The following is a 17,131-nucleotide window of genomic DNA, read 5'->3' on the forward strand; positions in this document are numbered from 1 at the left end:
GCTCATGTATGCTGGCTCCTGAAGCCTTGTAGCACCCCAACTCTGGGAGAGTACGTGCCGGGTACCACGGCTGGCAAACACCAAAATAACGAGTAACCGTCGCATTACCAACCAAAAACCAGCCCACAAAATGGAGGACCAACTACGTAACGCTAAAATGAAGGGCCGTCGTCATGGGTAAAAACTGGTCCCATACACCCGCTCGCCTAAGAGACATAAACGACAACGTCGGGACACCCGCCGAGTGAGGGAAAAAGATCCAAAATATCAATGTATAGATTTGCAATGGGGCGAACAATCCAAACCCCCACTTTTTTCTTTTTTTTTTTTTTTTTTTTTTAAAACAAAACAAACAATCTTCGGCTAAAAAAGAATAGGCCTACTGTGCTCCACTCGCTTACCATAATCATCCAACCCTTCAATACCTTTCACCCCACAAGACCCTCATCGCTTCAGTACCGTTCCGCAATTTAAAAATGGGAAGACCGACCTCGTAACAGTTTGCTTGCAACCGAAATTGGTGCACATTCGCTGAATACTGCAGGGTGTGTATTACTAGAGGGTGGCTTGTAAAATCGTCACGCACATCAACCACCAGAGCAACACCCGCTGAATAACGTACCATCGAACCGTCAGGTCAATGCAAAATGGAGGCCCGGATCATAGGCCTAACTTCACCGAGCACCCCACCATCTAGCTGAGAACTCCAACCTTGATCCTGCTGGTGGGTTGAGTTACCAAAATACCTGAGATTGGGATTGCAATAAGGTGCCCGATACTAACCCGGAACCCAGATGCCTGTTTTGCCTTCAACCCTGCGTTGACCCATAATCATTCCAAGCCACAAAAACCTAATCAGCCTGATTACTTATTCGAGGAAAGGGCTGTAGTTGGTTAAGGCTTTTACCCACCGGCATCGTCGGACCACTGGTCATTCTCCTATTTCCCAGTCCACCCCCCCTTTTGTGTAGCTGGAACCGAAATAGGGGGAAAGGCGCAATCAAAGTTAGGTTAATGGACCATGTCCCCCCGGGCCCAGCATAAGGAGCATTTTTTTTTTTTTTTTTTTTTATATATAACTATATAAACACTTTGTATCGCAAATGATCCCAAACAGCTGGCCCTGCAACGCCGTAATACTCCATCTACAAATCTGTCTGTTCCTGCTCTTGAAACTATTATGGCATGGCACGGTGGCTCAATGGCTAGCTGCAGCCCTGGGGTCCTGGGCCCAAATCCCGCCAAGGACACCATCCGCAAGGAGCCTGTACGTTCTCCCCGTGACTGCGTGGGTCTACTCCGGGCACTCTAGCCTCCTCCCACACCCCCATAAACATACAGATAGGGAATCCAGACCGTAAGCTCCGATGGGGCAGCGTCCCCAATCCATGCAACGCACACAAAAACTAAAAGTGAATTTATACCTTTTAGAATATGTATGTGGAAGTAATTGTCCAGAAAATATTAGCGGGCATAATTATTCTGCGAATAGCTAACATTGCCGGTTTTCCCATCTCACTTGTTTATTTTCAGTTCTTACGGTAAGGAAAACCAATTAAAACATACGTAATTAACCAAAGAGGGAAAATCTAGTAAAAAAGGATGAAAATTACTTCACTACAAAAAAGAAGCAGTTTTAGAAAAACAATCAAACCATGCAAATGTACAGAGATATACTTCTCACATTTCGATAAAACTAACTGTGACCAATATAGATCCCTTCTTTCAATTACAGCATGACATTAGGGGTAAAACAGGGGGGTTAGATCCCGTGATCCCATAATATTGTCACTAATCAATAAATCACTTGAAGGGTCAGTTAACCGGTGGCAACAAGATTATTACAAGGAATGGAGGCCGCCTGTATTAAACTAAGGTTGAAAAATTAAGATATGTTTAATTTTTGAAAGACGTCTCAGAGGATATCTCATTTGTACCTCTTCCGACAGGCCTACAAGCTGCCGTAACCCTCAGTCCGATACAGCGCCGCACAATCAGCTCTGCCCTCATCTACTGTCTCCTCACCCATCCCCTGTAGACTGTGAGCCCTCGCGGGCAGGGTCCTCTCTCCCCCTGTACCAGTCTGTGCCTTGTACGGTTTATGATTATTATACTGGTACCTATTATGTAAAAACCCCTTTCGCATGCAAAGCGCCATGAATTATATGGCGCATAATAAATAATAATAATTTGTATAAATACCCGTGTGGTCAATATAAATAAACTGCCACCAAACTTAATCCTCCGAAATAGGGAAGGCTTCTTTACAGTTAGAGCAGGTAGATTGTGGAATGCTGTCTACAAGGGGTAGGAATGCTAGATACCATCACAGCTTTTAACAGAAACGGGGGAGGGCGATTCCCTCAGCACCAATAACATTGTTATAAATAACTTAGTGACAACATGTAGAGCTGGGCGGGACGCCTGTTACCTGTGACGTCACGTTATCCTCCCTAGGGGGACTTATCCCACCCCGCATTCCCCATCAGGGTACTCACCTGGTGATTCAGGAAATGACAAGACGACTGGATCTAGATCTACCCACGTAACGCCTGCTACGACGACGCTCACACCTATCCAAGGGTTAAGATGACAGACTCTGGACATGGTGGCTACCCATGCCAAAGCTTGCTACCGTGACCCCTGCACATGACCGTACAACGCGATAGTCGGCACCGCACCCACCGCCGCCATAACATGCTGAAATCCCCTGTGTGACAACGGGGCGGGGCTGTTAACAGTCACCATTGTCATAATGTCAAATGGAGTGTGTTTTGGCCTGGGAGGGGGCTTGGTGTAGGTGTGGTATCAGCAGGAGGGAAAACACGCCACCTGCTGACTGTTGCTTCTTGCCCCTGTTCACTACCAGCCCCCCTCAATTTGAACATTGAAGTCCTAACAGAATCCCTTAACCCGCCCGCTCACTGGGAGACCCACATGGTCCCTGGTTCATTCCCAGGCTAGCCCCCTTGGCATTCCCGGGGCATACAAACGGAGGGGAGGGGAAGTTCAGTGCGTGTGGGATGGGGTGATTTGACTCTTGCAGGTTAGTGCCTGCATACTAGATTCTCCCCTACCGTGCCTCCAACCTGCGCTGTGACAGGGACTGCACTGAGTCTGCACTTCAATTAGGCTGTGTGCCTAATTCATGCGTCCTGCGTCCCCTGCACAGTCTATGGAGACTGTGTAGAGGCCGTACGCACGTTGCATAGTAGAACGCAGCGATTCAGCTGTTGCCCGAATCGCTGTGTTCTAAGAAGTGACATGTCACTTCCGTGCGCTTTGCCGGCAGCTCCTGCTCTGTCTATGGCAGGAGCTGCAGGCTGAGCGCACGTTCTCTACCGGCACCATGCGCCTCAGAACGGAGCTTTTCAGCTGCGCTCTGAGGCACACCTTTTAGGTGCCGTGCAGAGCGCACACAGCCCTACCCAGCTCCTCCTCGGCACTGGCGACGGTGTCTGGTCGGCGGTTGCTGGGCGGCGGGTGGGCGGGGCCAATGACAAAGAGCGCGAAGCGCTCTTTTTCAAACTTAATGGCGGCTCAAGCTGACCGGCGGGCGGGTAGTTCCCTCAGAACGCCGCTCGCCGGCGCACGTAGCTTGAGCCTCAGCAGGGAGGGAGCCGCTCATAGCAAACAGCGCCGTGAGCAGAACGCTTTCCTCCATGCTGATTTTAGGGGAGGAGGGGGGGGGGGTGGGAGGAGGGGGGGGGGTGGGGGGAGGGGGGGGGGTGAGGTTGTTAAATAATGGCGAGCACAAGCGGACCAGCGGGCGGGTAGTTCCCTTAGAACGCCGCGCTCACCGGTCACACATCGCTTGTGCCTCAGCATAGAGGGAGCCGCTCACAGCTAACAGTGCTGTGAGCTGAAACGCTTACCTCCCTGCTGATAGCTCTCTTACCGCCTCCAGGAGTGGGTCCCTGTGTCCGGCTGCCCAAACAGGTCCGGGTCCTGCAGCCGAGAGGCTGGAAGCTGGGCAGCACGGTGATATGTATCCAGGAGGCGGGGCTTAGGCCAGTCACACCACAGGAGGCGGGGGCGGCAGGTCAGTGTCTTTCTAGGGGGAGACCTCTATTTAAACATGCATAGGGGCCAGCAGTCAGGGGGCAGCATCTCAAGTTTCTGGCTGCAGTGCCCCTCATTGTGTTATAGCCCACGTGTCATGATAACACTTGTACCATCTTTTCATTTAGATTCCACCTACAATTATTTACCGATTCCAGTTCTGAAATAGGCTTTCATGATCTACTCACTAGAATTCTCAAGTGCATAAGGTACTGAGACATATACATGTTCACACCATTATAAAGAACAAAGTATAAACATTGAGGTTTTTCTCACACCCATGTTCCTGTGTTCTTTGATATGATATGTGTTCATTTCCTTCACTATATAGGATTGCAAGTTTTCCATTTGTACCTTAATGGCAATGACGCTATACAATTGAACACATATCATCCTGTTATCCATATAGGTGTGTATTTACCTGCTTGACTATTTTTGGTTGTTTGATCCAGAATGTTTCTCCAGATAGGTCATGTGGAAATTTTCTTTCCTCAGTACAAATGTTTTCACTATGGCTTTGGAAAAATTTTTTGTATGTGCATCATGGTCATTTGACCCATTGTACTCTCAAGTAGCAATATATTGTACTGTTATGTTGTACTATGTACTAATTACGTGTTTATATGGTTTTGTAACCCTTTATGATCTTAGATAACTTTATCCTTGATAAAGACCTAAAAACAAGGTCGAAACGTTGGATGAATTATCCTTTTGCACAAATAAAGAATTTTCAGCATTCCAAGAGTTCTTTTCTTACGTTATTGATCACTATAGTGTGCCAGAGCTATTTCTATTGAATTGACTCTTATTTTTTCTGAGCACCTGCTATATACACAGTGACCCAGACATATTCAAGTTTCATTCAGAAGGCAGAGGGAAGCCTTAGCAGCTGAGCCTATATCTTGGCTTGTGAGCATTAGAACAGGCCGGCGATTACAGGGTAACATGAAAAATGTCCAGCTTGCATTATGACTAGAACATGACAATATCCTTTTAAGTACTAACCTATGATGCGTTCCTAAGCAGTTGATGTTATATGTTCTACATTTCATTTTCTGCATACTTTACAAGTAGTAGAATTTGCTTTGATATAGGCAACTGGATTTTCACAATGAAAAGGCAAAGGATAACGCCCGAAAAAGACGCCATACATTATGTCAGTGCCATCACTGACAAACCTGGATTGACCATGAAATACATCAATCCCCTTAAAGGTGAGTTAAAACAAGTTTTAACTAAATTGCCTTAATATTGTCATGCATTAGAATGACTGTCTTAGGTAATGATAAATATTTTCTACAGGAAGAGGAGTGTTTGCTGAAACTGAAATCGAAAAAGGGAGTTTTGTTGCAGAATATCGAGGCGAGCTCACGTATGCACTTACGATGGTAGACAACTACTCGAGATTTATGGTTGTGGTACAAGTCAAAGATCTAATGGCCCATACTGCAGCGAAGGTCTTCCAAGCACACTTATGCAGACCTCATGGCTACTCAGAGAGAGTCCTCACAGATCAAGGCACAGCCTTTGAAGCGGAAATCTTCAAGGACTTCTGCAGCTTTTACCGATGCAGGAAGATGCGCACTACACCCTACCATGCTCAAACCAATGGTTATCAACCTGCTCAGGACTTTACCCCATATTCCAGATGTGGCCTTACAAGTGATTTATAGAGGGGTAACAATACGTTGGGATCACCGGATCTAATCTCCCTTTTTATACACCCTAAAATCTTGTTTGCTTTAGAATAAACAATAACATCATAAAGGTATAGCAGTACCGTTTCAAAGTTTCGGTGTCCCAAGCAGCATTCCATCAGCCTCTGGAAGGTTCCTGGCAAATTGCACAGCTCGAAGGGCATGCTTTTGAACTCGCAGAGACCCATCGGGGTGGCAAAGGCGGTCTTCTCCCGGTCTGCCTCAGCAACGGACACTTGCCAATAGCGACTAGTGAGATCAAGGGTAGAAAAATAATTTGCAGTTCTCAATGCAGCTAGCTATTCCTCAATACAGGGGAGTGGTGCTGTCCTTCTTCTTTAACAGGACCAACGGAGCTGCCCAGAGGCTACAACTGTCACGGATAACCCCAGCCTCCTTCATGTTGCTCAACATGTCCTTGGTACACTGGTAATGTGCAGGTAGTTTTGGCTTATATCTCTCTTTGATGGGTGGGTGTGCACTTGTGGGGATGTAGTGTTTGACCCCTTTTATTCTTCAAAAGTCTAGCGGATGTTTGCTGAAGACTTGCTCGTATTCTTGCACTAGCCTGTAGACCCCCTTCTTGTGATGTGAAGGTGTGGAGTCAGTGCCTACGTGTAATTCCTTACACCACTCCTCTGGCTGACTTGGTGAGCTGTCACTGAATGGGTGGGCTGAAGCAATGGTGGATGCTGCTGTTTGGATAGCATGTGTATCTACTGAGAACAGCTTATCAATGGTGGCAAATCGGAGCAGCTTAATCTCTTGCTCTCCGCAGTTCAACACTCTCATGGGCACTCTTCCCTTCCATATTAATGAATAAAACTATGATGTAAATAGCATATAGATACCCCACAAATGCAGATAAAAGTAGGTTATGGGAAAAGGGGGAAGAGAGAAACAGGAAAATAGTGGAATAAAGTATACCTTCCAGGTGGGAGAGGAAATGGCAGCACAGCCAGTGGAGGTGAAGCAAGGGGAGCCTGCAACTAAAGAGTTGAGAGCGTTATCACATGGTGACTGAGCCTGATTGTAACGGGAGCATAGAGGTGCCGATCCTGTCTTACCTGCGTTGGTGTAGAAGTGGGTGTCCTGTGGTGGAGTCAGCTATGTGCAGTGGTGGCCGTGGGTTCTTTTATGTGCGACCGTAGTAATAGCTGCGCCCACTTCCTGTATGGGAGTGGAATGCAGTGAGGGTAATGGAACGCACGCCTGCGCATTTGTGTTTAACGTCGCGCATGTGCAGAACGGAGAAAAGGCTGCGCTCACTTCCTAATGAAAGGGAGTGAGACGCATCTGGGAAGGGAAGGGAAAAGATTAGGGTTTGGGGATGATGAAAGGGCTTTCTACGGGCAAGGATGGCAAAGGGTGGCAGTGACGGAAAGTCAGGCAGCCTGTCCTGTCCTGTCCTGTCCGTCCGTCTTTTTGTATCATGAATTGGAAAGACTGCAAGGGGGAGGGGAGGTGCTTGTGTCCAAAAGGAGGAGTTATTCAGATTCATTGCAGTGGGCGGCGGCTGCAAAAAGCACCATTCTTCTTGTTTTTGCTCTGCAAAACAGCCTTTTCAAGGGTTGGCTTGGGTGACAAAATGTCTTCTGTAGGCGTGGGTTTGTCTCCCTCTCCCTAAGATGTGTCCGGTATAGGCCAGGGTGCCACTCAAGGCCGTAACCAATTCGGGTTATAGCTTCTCGGCCTTTTGGCTAAGATCAAGTGTAGTTTCGGAGGACGCTACCTTGGTCGGTACTGGAAGGTGCCTGGGATTGCACGTCTGCCGGCCTTGAGGAAGTGTGTGCGCCTTCTGGTGACACATAGCCCTCTTGTGCCTGGACGGTTCCCAGGCAACGGGAGGCGATCACCTTTGTTATTTTGAAGTCCTACTGATAAACAGAAAAAAAAAAAAATTAAATCTGTTCTTATCAGTTTAATATCTGATACGTCCCCTCTCTGGGGACCATATATTAAATGGATTTTTAGAACAAGGAGATGGAAAAAATCTTGCTCTGTCCACTGCACGCATTGACCTGGTATTGCAGTACCTCCAGGACCGGTGCACCCCTTCTTAACCCAGTTTCCAAAAGCAGAACTCAATTCACCTGATTCAAATGAGCCCCATTAGTTAATTGAAAGAAAGCAAAAACTTTATATGCACCTCAATTTGGCCAATTCACTTTTCACACTTTCACCCTTTTTTTTATCTTTCACACCTTTTACTTGCTTTATTGATGCAAAAAGCTGTGCCAAATAGCAAACTCATCTCCACTCAACTTGACCAACTCTGCTATGTCCCGTGCAGTATCTTATTCTCAGTCTTATCTAGATCATTTGCAATTGAATAGAATAGATCCCTTTTGGCTGCTTATGACTGTGTAAAATATGTAGTTTTACTGGGCTGGGATGAGAGAATCCATTGAAGCATGGTGTAGGGATTGTGGTTCCTGTGTGCTAAGAAGAGAGGCTGGCACCAGCCAGAAAGCCCCATTGCAGCCAATAATCACTTAATAACTTTTTCAACTTGTCATCATATGGGAGGCCTTCCATTCCTTGTAGTAGTCTAGTTGCCCACCTTTGAACTGACTCTAACTTCTGAATGTCCTTATTAAAATGTGGAGCCCAAAACTGGTTCCCATATTCCAGATGTAGCCTTACAAGTGATTTATAGAGGTGTAACAATACGTTGGGATCACGGGATCTAATCTCCCTTTTTATACACCCTAAAATCTTGTCCCAAGCAGCATTCCATCAGCCTCTGGAAGGTTCCTGGCGCATTGCACAGCTCGAAGGGCATGCTTTTGAACTCGCAGAGACCCATAGGGGTGGCGAAGGCGGTCTTCTCCCGGTCTGCCTCAGCAACGGACACTTGCCAATAGTGACTAGTGAGATCAAGGGTAGAAAAATAATTTGCAGTTCTCAATGCAGCTAGCGATTCCTCAATACGGGGAGTGGTGCCGTCCTTCTTTTTTAACAGGATCAACAGAGCTGCCCAAAGGCTACAACTGTCACGGATAACCCCAGCCGCCTTCATGTTGCTCAACATGTACTTGGTACACTGGCAATGTGAAGGTGGTATTGGCTTATAGCTCTCTTTGATGGGTGGGTGTGCACCTGTGGGGATGTGGTGTTGGACCCCTTTTATTCCCCCAAAATCTAGCGGGCTTCCCACCGGTAACCCGCTCCCCAGCTTGGATGGATGCTGAGGGAGCCCCTTTTGCCCGCAGGCTCTGGCCCTGGGAACTGTAGCCTTGGCGGTGACTGTGCTTCCCTCTACGGTGTGAGCTGTTGCCTTCAATCGGGTCTTGACTGCTGGGAAACCCTGGAGGTTCCTGTCGCTAACGGATTTGACCGGTTTTACGGCGACTCCTAGCCTGGTCGGGGTCCGTAGGCCCTGCCGGATGGTGCTGGCTTCTCTTCACTCCCCGATCTGGTACCGGCGGGCCACCGCCCATCCCCGGTCCGTACGGTTCACTCCAATCAGCCTCTCCTGCAGAAGGTCACCACCGTCTGCCAACCTTGCTGAGTGCCCGGGCCACACACCCGGACACGGTCAGTCTCCTCTCCTCTTCACTTCTCTAACTCCAAAACTGATCTCTAATCTGACTCCTTTTCCCGCCTCCAGGACTGTGAACTCCTCGGTGGGTGGGATCAACCGCCTGGCCCACCCCCTGGTGTGGACATCAGCCCCTGGAGGAAGGCAACTAGGATTTGTGTTTAGCTTCGGTGTGCCTAGCCGGAGTGTAGAGTGTGTTGGTGTAGTACCTGTGACGACCTGGCTTGTCCAGGGCGCCCATGTGGGGTGTTGGCAGTGTATTTGCGCCTGCGTTCAAAGGTTTGCTGAATGGATAACTGAACGCTGCGCTGGGACAAGGACGTGCTTGATGATGGTGTTATTTCTGAGTAGGCAACTGCAGGTGCAGGACCGGAGGAGGCTTGTTCGCAGGCAGCATGGACAGGGGATTGGCTCGCATGCACAACCAGCGAAGACGTAGCAGTGACATTAGCAAGCACTGCTCCTCGACTGTGTTGTACTTCCCACAAAGTCGGGTGCTTGGCTGACATGTGCCTGATCATGCTGGTGGTGGTCAGGCTGCTAGTTTTGGTACCCCTGCTGATGCTGGCACGGCAGGTGTTGCAAATGGCCTTTTTAGAATCATCTGGATCCAACTTAAAAAACTGCCAGACTCGGGAAGACCTAACATTTGTACAGGCACCTTGTGTCGTGTTGTTGTTCCGGGGAACGGTTGCCTGACTTCTGCCTGGAGCCACCACCCTGCTTCTTACTGCCTGTTGGGATGCTACGCCTCCCTCCCCCTGTGCACTGCTGTCCTCGCTCTGCATATCCTCCTGCCAGGTTGGGTCAGTTACTGGATCATCCACCACGTCGTCTTCCTCTTCCGCACCCTGCTCCTCCTCCTGACTTCCTGACAATTGTGTCTCATCATCGTCCACCCCTTGTTGAGACACGTTGCCAACTTCGTGAGAACGTGGCTGCTCAAATATTTGGCCATCTGTACATACGATCTCCTCATGACCCACTTCAACATGAGCTGGCGAGAGGCCAGAATGTGCGAATGGAAATGTGAACAGCTCTTCCGAGTGTCCAAGTGTGGGATCATTAATGTCCGAGGACGTGTACTCAGCCTTGTGGTAGGAAGGAGGATCAGGTTCTGAAATGTGCGGTGCAGTATCACGGCTACTGACACTTGACCGTGTGGAAGACAGAGTGTTTGTGGTGGTGCCAATCTGACTGGAAGCATTATCCGCTATCCAACTAACAACCTGTTGACACTGGTCTTGGTTCAAGAGCGGTGTACTGCTGCGGTCCCCAAGAATTTGGGACAGGACGTGCGAGCGACTAGATGTGGCCCTTTGTTGTGGCAAAATTAGAGCTTGCCCACGACCTCGGCCTCTGCCTGCACCACCATCACGTCCACTTCCTTGTTCCTTGCCAATGCCCTTGCGCATTTTGCAATGCTGTGCTGACGTGTATTCACTAGACTTGGGCGTTATATCAAAGTTTGTGCAAATTGTGCACCTGTACGCTGCCACCGACAGGCACACACGTGCGGTTTTTAAATGCAAGCACGGACGCACTAAGAACCTAACAGGTTTTAGGAGCAAAAATTAATGACGAGAACTCTGACACTATCAGCCACTGCTGACTGACGTGTATTATACACTACACTTGTGCGTTATATAATAGTTTGGTAAAAACGCACACAAGTGCACCTGTACGCTGCCACCGACAGGCACACACGTGCGGTTTTTAAATGCAAGCACGGACGCACTAAGAACCTAACACAGGTTTTAGGAGCAAAAATTAATGACGAGAACTCTGACACTATCAGCCACTGCTGACTGACGTGTATTATACACTACACTTGTGCGTTATATAATAGTTTGGTAAAAACGCACACAAGTGCACCTGTACGCTGCCACCGACAGGCACACACGTGCGGTTTTTAAATGCAAGCACGGACGCACTAAGAACCTAACACAGGTTTTAGGAGCAAAAATTAATGACGAGAACTCTGACACTATCAGCCACTGCTGACTGACGTGTATTATACACTACACTTGTGCGTTATATAATAGTTTGGTAAAAACGCACACAAGTGCACCTGTACGCTGCCACCGACAGGCACACACGTGCGGTTTTTAAATGCAAGCACGGACGCACTAAGAACCTAACACAGGTTTTAGGAGCAAAAATTAATGACGAGAACTCTGACACTATCAGCCACTGCTGACTGACGTGTATTATACACTACACTTGTGCGTTATATAATAGTTTGGTAAAAACGCACACAAGTGCACCTGTACGCTGCCACCGACAGGCACACACGTGCGGTTTTTAAATGCAAGCACGGACGCACTAAGAACCTAACAGGTTTTAGGAGCGACAATTGCTGAGAAGTCTGACACTATCAGGACTGTTTTAGACTGTGTACACCAGCCCCAGATATGATGAAGGCTGGTATACGGTCACCACTAGGAATGGCTATATACCCTGCCTGCCTGCCTGCCTGCCTGCCTGTATACTGCTACAATAGTCCTGACAAGGACTCTTTTGGTCACTAGCCTGTATTCCAACCTGGCTATACTCTGCCTGTATACAGCAACAATAGTCCTGAGAAGGACTCTGCTACTGTACTCCGACCTGGCTATACCCTGCCTGCCTGTATACAACTAGAATAGTCCTGAGAAGGACTTTTGGTCACACTGTTTGCAGCCCTGCTACGGAAATAGCTATAAAGGGCCGCAAACCTTTCCCTGAAGCAGCGACCCTCTCCCTGCACTGACTGTCTGGATAGCTGTGAGCAGAGCACAGCGCGCCCGCCGGTATAAAGGCTCGGTCACGCTGTGCAGGCCGGCCAATCACTGCAATTCCACAACTAACAGGGCTGTGGCATTGCAGTGGTCTGCCAGCCAATCCCTGCATGAGGGCTGGCTCTCAAAAGAGCGCCAACATGCAGGGATGAAGACCACGAGTACAGCACGAGTATCGCGAGATTACTCGGTCCCCGTCGAGTAGACCGAGTACAGTGATACTCGTGCGAGTACCGAGTAGTAACAAGCATGCTCGCTCATCACTATTTATTAGTAAAATGGCTTACACTCCCCTTTTTTCCACTTTTTTCTTCACTACTTTTATAAAGAAATTTTTCCTTTCTTTATTCTTAATGCAATTTTATATAGCAACACCACCATTTTTTGCCACGAACATAATTTTTCTTGTCCGTCATCCCGTTCACCCTTACAGGGTTGTGGACAGATGCACTTGTCACTACACTTCTAAGACTCAATACAGGGTCTGGAGCTCAATGCTCCCTTTTTGTTTTTTTTTTCTTCTTTTTTTTCTTTTTTTCATTTTGTCCTACTTCTTCTTCTTTTTCTGATTTTTGTCTCAAAAAGCTGATGAAATTTGAAACACTATACCCCAGTGATTTTATAAATGTTTCTCAATATATCACTTGAGAACTTTTATGGCCGGTATTGTAACAGTTGACCATCCCGGCAGTATTTGAAATACAGCAGTCAGTCCTCTGACGTAGCTCCATATGTGTATATATAGAGGTTCTTCCTCCTTTGATTGCATACTGTTCTTTTTTTGCCCTGATGAAGGAGACAGTGATCTCTGAAACACATTGACCGGAAAAAAGAATAAAGAGATGAAATAATTAACATCAGTTTCCTTTGGTGACAGCGCGGCACGCACCCGATTTTCCTCCTATACGTTATTGCTCTTCTACTAGGGGCTGCGGCTGTCGCCATTTGTAACGTGCATTTAGGGGTTGTGACTGGCACAACCTTAATAGGTGAGTGCAACTACTATTAATTATTTGTTACCTTACCAGGTAAGACCCATAATTTGTGCGTCTGCTCCAGAGTTATTTCCCTGATTATTAATATCTGACAGGCAGTGATTGATCCTGCATTCTCACCTTCCTCTCTGTTGCACATTCTTATTGTTCCTATATGCTCTCTATTTCCATCAGACTTTTTTTGTCCTTCGGTGGGGCTCTAACATATGTGCACCATTTATTATTTATTTTTATGGATTCCTTTCTTTTTTCATGCTAGCGTTCATTATGCAGTAGTCATTCATGATATATCTTATATTTGTGAATCCATTAGGGCTCTATATGTCTGGTGCATCACATTGGGTCTTTTCAGTGCACAATAGGCACCTTTTTCTGTTATGCTCTGCTGCCACCTTATGGACATCCTATCAGTGATGCCAGAAAAAAATGGACATGTCTCCGTGCAGCAATCACGGACACGCGGGTACGCCGCACGGAGACACGTGCAGTGAAAAATCACTGATGTGTGAGCAGACCCATTCATTATAATGGATCTGCGTATCTCAGTGATTCTGTTATGTTTAAAAAAAAGCACAAACGTACCAGAATCACTGACGTGTGAAACAGGCCTTATAGTGTTTTGATTTATGTATGTATTATACAACTTCTGTGGATCTTGTATGAGTGACTTTTCTTCATTTTATTGGATTGTTTTAAAATATTGAAATAAAGTCACGCTTCCTATGCATCCTTTTGTATTCTGATTGGCTACTATAATACAGTTTTTAGGCACTGAGATCGATACCAGAGGCATGGTCTTCCGCTTACCAGAGGATAAGCTCAAAAGGCTAAGGGACATAATAGAAGGGTTTAGTGCTGTTAAGAAGGTGGCATTAAGATAAATGAAATATATCTTCTCGGTCTTCTCGTTTTCTTGCTGAGTTGTGCCAATGGACAGAGTTTTTTCTAGACATTTGCTATTGGAAACTCAGGGAACCAAAGCTCCTGGATAGAGTTGAGCGCGGTTCGTGGTTCGTGGTTCTCCAGTTCTAGGCTCGAGTGATTTTGGGGCATGTTCTAGATCGAACTAGAACTCGAGCTTTTTGCAAAAGCTCGATAGTTCTAGAAACGTTCGAGAACGGTTCTAGCAGCCAAAAAACAGCTAAATCATAGCTTGGTTTCTGCTGTAATAGTGTAAGTCACTCTGTGAATCAAACTATTATCACATTTCAGTGTATAGTGTGCGTGAACAGCGCCTTCAGATCACTGCTGTTTCTATAATGGCGATCGCCATTTTTTTTTTTTTTTTCTTGTCTTCCTTCCCTAAGTGCGCGCGTCTTGTGGGGCGGGCCAGCATGTCAGCCAATCACAGACACACACACAGCTAAGTTGACTTTGAGCCAGAGAAGCAACGGCATGTGTGATAGGATCTGCATGTCACATGTCCCTGCATTATAAAACCGGACATTTTCTTCACGGACGCCATTATCTGCCTTCTGCGTCTTTGGTGTCAGACATCACTGTCGCAGCTCCGTCCTCCTGAGTCCTATAGCCGATACAGCTGTATGCGCTGCATACACAGCGTTAGACAGCATAGGGAGAGCACTTTATAGCAGTCCTTTTAAGGACTCAAACCGGCAGGGTCAGAGAGCCATACGTGACAGGTCCTGCAAACAGCAACAGCATCTGTGTAGCCAAGGTCAGGGATTTCCTCCCTGCATTTCACCATTAGGAGGGAATAGAAAGGCAGGCTTCCATTCCTCTACCCAGAGCACCACAATCCTGCCACTGTACCCTCCTGTCCTCTGCACACTCCAACTCATTATAACTAAGCCATTATACTAGCAAACACTCAGTGTACCTAGTGGCATCCTATCTGTGGCTATTGGACTTTGCTATAGTCCCACTAGTGCAAAGACATTTGCAGAGCACGTCTGCCTGCATTGCACACTCCAACTTTTTTAAACTAAGCAATTTTACTAGCAAACACTCAGTGTACCTAGTGGCATCCTATACGTGGCTATTGGACTTTGCTATAGTCCCACTAGTGCCAAGACATTTGCAGAGCGCATCTGCCTGCGTTGCACACTCCAACTAATTTTAACTTAGCCATTATACTAGCAAACACTCAGTGTACCTAGTGGCATCCTATACGTGGCTATTGGACTTTGCTATAGTCCCACTAGTGCCAAGACATTTGCAGAGCGCATCTGCCTGCGTTGCACACTCCAACTAATTATAAGTAAGCCATTATACTAGCAAACACTCAGTGTACCTAGTGGCATCCTATCTGTGGCTATTGGACTTTGCTATAGTCCCACTAGTGCAAAGACATTTGCAGAGCACGTCTGCCTGCATTGCACACTCCAACTTTTTTAAACTAAGCAATTTTACTAGCAAACACTCAGTGTACCTAGTGGCATCCTATACGTGGCTATTGGACTTTGCTATAGTCCCACTAGTGCCAAGACATTTGCAGAGCGCATCTGCCTGCGTTGCACACTCCAACTAATTATAAGTAAGCCATTATACTAGCAAACACTCAGTGTACCTAGTGGCATCCTATCTGTGGCTATTGGACTTTGCTATAGTCCCACTAGTGCCAAGACATTTGCAGAGCGCATCTGCCTGCGTTGCACACTCCAACTAATTATAAGTAAGCCATTATACTAGCAAACACTCAGTGTACCTAGTGGCATCCTATACGTGGCTATTGGACCTTGCTATAGTCCCACTAGTGCCAAGACATTTGCAGAGCGCATCTGCCTGCGTTGCACACTCCAACTAATTATAAGTAAGCCATTATACTAGCAAACACTCAGTGTACCTAGTGGCATCCTATACGTGGCTATTGGACCTTGCTATAGTCCCACTAGTGCCAAGACATTTGCAGAGCGCATCTGCCTGCGTTGCACACTCCAACTAATTATAAGTAAGCCATTATTATAATTATTATTATTATTTATTATTATAGCGCCATTTATTCCATGGCGCTTTACAAGTGAAAGGGTATACGTACAACAATCATTAACAGTACATAACAGACTGGTACAGGAGGAGAGAGGACCCTGCCCGCGAGGGCTTACAGTCTACAGGTAATGGGTGATGGTACAATAGGTGAGGACAGAGCTGGTTGCGCAGTGGTCTACTGGACTGAGGGCTGTTGTAGGTTATAGGCTTGTTGGAAGAGGTGGGTCTTGAGGTTCCTCTTGAAGCTTTCCACGGTAGGGGAGAGTCTGATGTGCTGAGGTAGAGCATTCCAAAGTATGGGGGATGCACGGGAGAAATCTTGTACGCGATTGTGGGAAGAGAAGATAAGGGAGGAGCAGAGAAGGAGATCTTGTGAGGATCTGAGGTTGCGTGCAGGTAGGTACCGGGAGACTAGGTCACAGATGTAGGGAGGAGACAGGTTGTGCATGGCTTTGTATGTCATGGTTAGTGTTTTGAACTGGAGTCGTTGGGTGATGGGAAGCCAGTGAAGGGATTGGCAGAGTGGCGAGGCTGGGGAGTAGCGAGGGGAGAGGTGGATTAAGCGGGCCGCAGAGTTTAGGATAGATTGGAGGGGTGCAAGAGTGTTGGAAGGGAGGCCAGAGAGCAGGAGGTTGCAGTAGTCGAGGCGGGAGATGATGAGGGCATGCACTAATGTTTTTGCTGATTCTTGGTTAAGGAAAGCACGGATCCGGGAGATGTTTTTGAGTTGTAATCGGCATGAGGTGAAGAGGGCTTGGATGTGTGGCTTGAAGGATAGAGCAGAGTCGAGGGTCACTCCAAGGCAACGAGCTTGTGAGACTGGGGAGAGTAAGCAACCATCGAGTTTGATGGAAAGGCTTGTTGGAGGAGATGAGTGAGGAGGAGGAAAGACAATGAATTCTGTTTTGTCCATGTTAAGTTTTAGGAATCGCACAGAGAAGAAGGATGAAATAGCAGACAGACATTGTGGGATTCTGGTTAGTAGAGAGGTAATGTCAGGTCCATTATACTAGCAAACACTCAGTGTACCTAGTGGCATCCTATCTGTGGCTATTGGACTTTGCTATAGTCCCACTAGTGCCAAGACATTTGCAGAGCGCATCT

The 17,131-nt window shown here is 47.1% G+C and overlaps 1 pseudogene; it reads left to right on the plus strand.

The window, feature by feature from the left end:
* The first annotated feature begins 7,610 nt into the window (after positions 1 to 7,610).
* LOC142265840 (U2 spliceosomal RNA) lies at positions 7,611 to 7,817 on the plus strand (annotated as a pseudogene).
* Positions 7,818 to 17,131: the final 9,314 nt, after the last annotated feature.

The sequence above is a fragment of the Anomaloglossus baeobatrachus genome, unplaced genomic scaffold (genome assembly GCF_048569485.1).
Source record: "Anomaloglossus baeobatrachus isolate aAnoBae1 unplaced genomic scaffold, aAnoBae1.hap1 Scaffold_2780, whole genome shotgun sequence".
NCBI lineage: Eukaryota > Metazoa > Chordata > Amphibia > Anura > Aromobatidae > Anomaloglossus > Anomaloglossus baeobatrachus.